Here is a 5,335-nt window from a genome sequence, read left to right as displayed (position 1 = left end):
TATACATGTACTGCATCTTCTTTATCCATTCATCTGTTGATGGACATTGAGGCTGTTTCCGTGTCTTGGCTCTTGTAAATAGTGCTGCTATGAACATAGGGTGCCTGTATCTTTTTAAATTATAGTTTTGTCCAGATACCTGCCCAGGAGTGGGATTGCTGGATCATCTGGCAACTCTATATTTAGTTTTTTAAGGAACCTCCATACTGTTTTCCATAATGGCTGTACCAATTCACATTTCTACCAACAGTGCAGGAGGGTTCCCTTTTCTCCACACCCTCTCTATATGTTTCAAAAAATTTTTAAAGTATGACAATGATGTGAAATATTTAAAAAGCAATCTTAGCAGTAAAACTCAATGATATCCCAGCATTTTGTGTGTATCTGCTAATTTAATAATATTTTCTTGTAAATCTGTAAAAGAAGGAGTCTCCTATCTCTTCTGTTACAATGCACTGTTGCTTTGGCATTTTGCAATAATTTCACTTTTTCAGTGAAACTTTTTTCCAACCACATATGTAAATGGAAAATGCTACAAATAAATAATTTAGATTCTTTCTAAAGAAATAAGTATAAAAGTCTTAATGGATCCAATTCTTTTTCAGTTACCCTAGTAAAATTATGCTTTACTCCTAAAGTCAATTTTTCACTTAATTAATTCTTCTTGAAAATATTAGCTAATATGTTCCATGTTTTTAAAAAAATGGATAAATCACAGAAAATGGTATTATAAAGGACATATAGATGTTTAAATGTCATCATCAAATGTTTTAAAGAGCTTTTAACTGGGAGTGCATTTCCAAATCAATAGTTTAAGCTAATCATTTTCTAATTGCAAAAACAGAAGATCCGGGAATTCTGTGGCCAAGCTAACTTTAAAATTGTGTAAAACTCTCTATTAACTCCCATTAAACTTTCTTTTACTTTAATAATCTCACTTCCTTCCAGCTTAAGAAGGATTTCATTTAAGTTTTAAAATATATTTTAGAGGAATTCATGTAATTTCACAACATTTTAACTCTTTTCCTTAATTTTTCATTTGATAGAATAAAAAATCAACAATAGTATTCAACAGTAGTATCAAACATGAAACCAGCAAGCTCAAATAATTTTCTTTGGAGGATCAACTTATTTCCTTTGGTAGGATAAGATATACAAACTCTTCTTCATATCTTTGAGTATTTTACAAAATGCTCTATCATTTAAGGGGTTACTCTTAATTTTATGAATAAAACTAATAGCATCTACTGATTTGTTGAGTTTCTCACTACAATTCTTAGCAATTAATGGTCAAGGCACAATACTTGGTTCTACTTTTTAAAAGCTGCTGTAAACCTATGTGGCTAAACAATGAGGTGCAACTTTACCTTTTGTATAAGTAACATTGGGGAAGGTAATACTTTCCCTGTTAATTAATTGTAAAGGTTTTGTACATTGACAGCTTTTCTATATTATTAGTAACCAAAAAGTCATTTCTTATATTACTTTTTCTCCTTAAAACTGTTGTATAAGTCCTCATTATTACACAGAAGTCTTGCTCATTTGCTTGCTATTAATTACACAGCTGACTTTTGCCATGTTATTGGTTATTCTTAAAACAGTACTATTCATTAATGGAAGACAATACATTATTTCACTTAGATTTGTTTTCCTCCTTCACATTAAGAAGGCTATCATACACCCAGTAGGATCACCTTTTCTGCAACAATTGGGTGCCTTATTCCATCCGTGATCATTTGTGCTATTTGATGATCCTTCTGATTAGAAAATTTTTTAAAACTTTCAGTGGCAATATTTACAGTTTTCAAACTTCTCTTTATATTCTTACAAAGATTGATAACTTTTTTGCCAACTTTATTAATGTGTTTCTTATAAAATGTTCAGTTCATCTTGTCAGGTTCATTTCTTCAGATTAAAAAAAATACAGAAAAAAGCACAGCTATTTTTGCAGAGCTGAGAGCTGGTTTATTCCAATATGGACATAGCAGTTGTTAAATAATGAAATATTCCCATTCCAGTTGGTAAATAACCTCTGTTCCGAGTCTCAGAGTTTTTAAAGCAGTGTGTTCAGATATACTTTGTGTTTACATATGGAACAGAAATAGAATCTGGGCTCAGATGTTTGTGAGCAGGTATAATGTATTTTTTTCTTATCCACATGACTGTCTGGAGAAATATTTGAATATTTGGAGGAATGTGGGACAACTTTTTTGTAGTGCTGGACTGTCTAGCATCCCCGGTCCCACACTAAATAGCAACAGTGTTTCTTAGACATTGGGACAATCAAAAAACGTGTCTAGGGCTTCCCTGGTGGCACAGTGGTTGAGAGTCTGCCTGCCGATGCAGAGCACATGGGTTCATGCCCTGGTCCGGGAAGATCCCACATGCCGCAGAGCGGCTGGGCCCGTGAGCCATGGCCGCTGAGCCTGCGCGTCCGGAACCTGTGCTCCGCAACGGGAGAGGCCACAACAGTGAGAGGCCCACATACCGCAAAAAAACAAAACAAACAAACAAAAAACGTGTCTACAAGTTTCCAAAGTTTTCCATGAAGGGCACTGTCCCTGTTGAGAAATACTGGATTAATTTATATTATAAATACTAGTATATCCCCTGCTTTGGCCCATCAAGAAGACTTGAGTCAAAACATGTAGCTTTAGTTGTTCTCTTTGAAAAGCCAGAAAAGAATAATCTGTTTTATTTCCATATAAACAGAGAATGTGAGCCAAATGAGACCAAAACTGCAGGGTAGGGGACAGGCAAGAGGACTTAGCAGTAAGGACATTATTTGAAATAAGAAACTTTGTGAGCATATGTGATTTTTCCATAATCATAACAATAATAAAAGAGGTATAATTTATTGAAGAATTACTTTGTGCCAGGCTCTGTGATTATTATTTTACATTTTTGAATTTTATTTGATCCTATCAACAGCCTAATCAAGAGTAGGTATTGCTGTCCACTTTAGAGGAAAGGTATTTTCTCAGGAAATCTGCCTGCTGTGTGCTCTCAGCCTGATGGCTGGCTTCCAAGCAGGGAGGCTCTCTGAGGATGGGAGTTTGGGGCTGGTTGATTCTTCCCAGGATGTATACAGTGTGAATGGCTGAGAGAACAGCCATCATCTATGGTGATTTTCTGCCCCACTATAACTTAGGACCTTGATTTTTCAAAGATTTTATGCGCAGTTTCTATTTTATGTAAGTCTCTTCCTCTCAATTTCCGAAATTGAGCCAACCATGTATTATTTTTTAGCAGTTTGTCATGCCACTCCTTGAATTCTTGGACTGATTACCAGAGTTTTGTTTTTATGTAGGAGTAATTAAGCTCTTTCAGTATCTGATTATTTCTGAAAATAGAAATTGCTATCTGGAGATAAATGGTTTCTAGCAGAAACTTGGAGCATCAACGTGTTGGAGAGAAAGAAGCCATTTAGTCCAAATATTTGTTGGTGAAAACAATGTCTTTGTTAATCTCTATCATTTGGAAATGAAATGTTGATTCTTCCCCGAGATTCAGATCTGTTGATATGTTATTGATGGTGATATTTAGACTCAAAAATATGTAATATGTGGCAAAAAGAGCATGTTATTTAGACTTCAGGCAAATGTATTCTAATTGTGTAATGGCTTTAATAACTAAAGAAGTACTGTTAGTGCCTCAGTAAAAGAAGTTTTGGTAAGGATAACCAGGCCCATATTAAATGAGATGCTTCAGGTATAGAAATCTTAAGCTGTTTTTAACTTATCTCTAACCTTACCTCTCCTATGACAAGAGGTGTTTATATTAAAAACAAACAAACAAACAACAAACGTTAGTCACTTTATTATTTCTTATCAATGTTCTCAGGAAAATAGAAGTTAATGAGGAGAGAAAGTGCAGTTGATACACGTACTCACAAATTTGTCTTCTGAACTATTGGAAAAGATTAAGAAGCTCTGACACCATAGTGTCTTCTGGTGATGAAATCTCTCACTACCAGCCCAGTTCAGACTAATATTTAATGAATAAAGACAAGATGGTCAGGATGTGGGTTCCAAAGGCTAATATAATTTCAAAGGTCAGAGTCTATCTCTGGGGTGGGTAGGGTGGTGAGCCGTCAGGAACCCTGGGAATAATTAGTTGAAATACATGTGTGTGCAAGACTGGAGAAGAAGTGTCTTGAGTAGTTAAAGAGCATTCCAAGAATTGGGAACACATATACAAAAGCTTTGTGTGGAGTGTGTGGCACAGCCTGACCACAGGGACAAGCAACCCAAGGCTGTAAACGGGTAGTGTTGGCACCTTCCTGTGGCCTCTTCTGGGATCTGGTCCCAAACAAATACTGCTCTGGTTCCCAGACTGTCCCCTAAATTATTAGATATACGTAAACCTTCAATATAAAGCTGACAGATCCAACTTGCTTGTACATTTTTAATTTAGGGGGCAAATTAGATGCCAAGGTTGAAATTTTATAAGATGATTGGAAGTATGTGATCTATTTTTAAATATCTGGGGGTATTTTAGCCCAAACTTGGTAGAAAACAGAGGCAGCAGAAGCTTTCATCTTTGAATACAAGTTGTCCGTCGGTATTCGTGGGGGGACTGGTTCTAGGACCCCAGTAGATACCCGACTCTGCGGATGCTCAAGTCCCTTCTATAAAATAGCATAGCGCACTTGGCCTGGCGCATCCTCCCCACCAACGCCCCTCCCCGGGTCCCGCATCCCCAGCAATGTGAGAAGACTGTACTTTATTTGGGAGTGCAATCCCAGAGAAGAAGGAGAGAGGAAAATAGAAAATGAGGCAGAGGAAGGGAGGGTGGGGGAGTGCCAGGAAGTGCATTGCAGAGCTGGCCACATTTCATTTTAGGAAAGAATTTATCTGATAAGCCCCATTTCCCATTGGTCAAAGATTTACCTCACAGGATATTAACTCTTCACAAGATATTAACTCCATATTTCCAGGGTGTACTCGCTTGATCTTTAAGAAGGTCCTTGGCTTCTCCCGCTTTAGCAGCAATGGCGAAGTTGGGGGAGGAGGGAAGAGGCATGGGCTATGGGCCTGAGGCACTTCAGATAGATAATGAAAAGTAACTGAAAATAATTTGGTGTTACATTACAGAAGTGTATTAACTCAGGTAAGAGGAAGTCCAGAAGTTGGTGGATTCCGCAGTTGAAACATGTTTAAGCTTTCTGCTTCCAAATAGGCTACCATCTGCCCAGATTTCTTCCTTCCTTCCTTCCTCTTTTTTTTTTTTTTGGAGAAATAGTCATATGTTCCAACATCCTAAAATTTTCCTATTTCTCTTTATACATCAGCCTTGTCACCCTAAGATTAAAAAATCAACTGTTTTGTCAGCT

Source organism: Orcinus orca, chromosome 9 (genome assembly GCF_937001465.1).
Source record: "Orcinus orca chromosome 9, mOrcOrc1.1, whole genome shotgun sequence".
Taxonomy (NCBI): Eukaryota; Metazoa; Chordata; class Mammalia; order Artiodactyla; family Delphinidae; genus Orcinus; species Orcinus orca.
The sequence above is the reverse complement of the archived record's forward strand: the minus strand, read 5'-3'. Positions refer to the sequence as shown.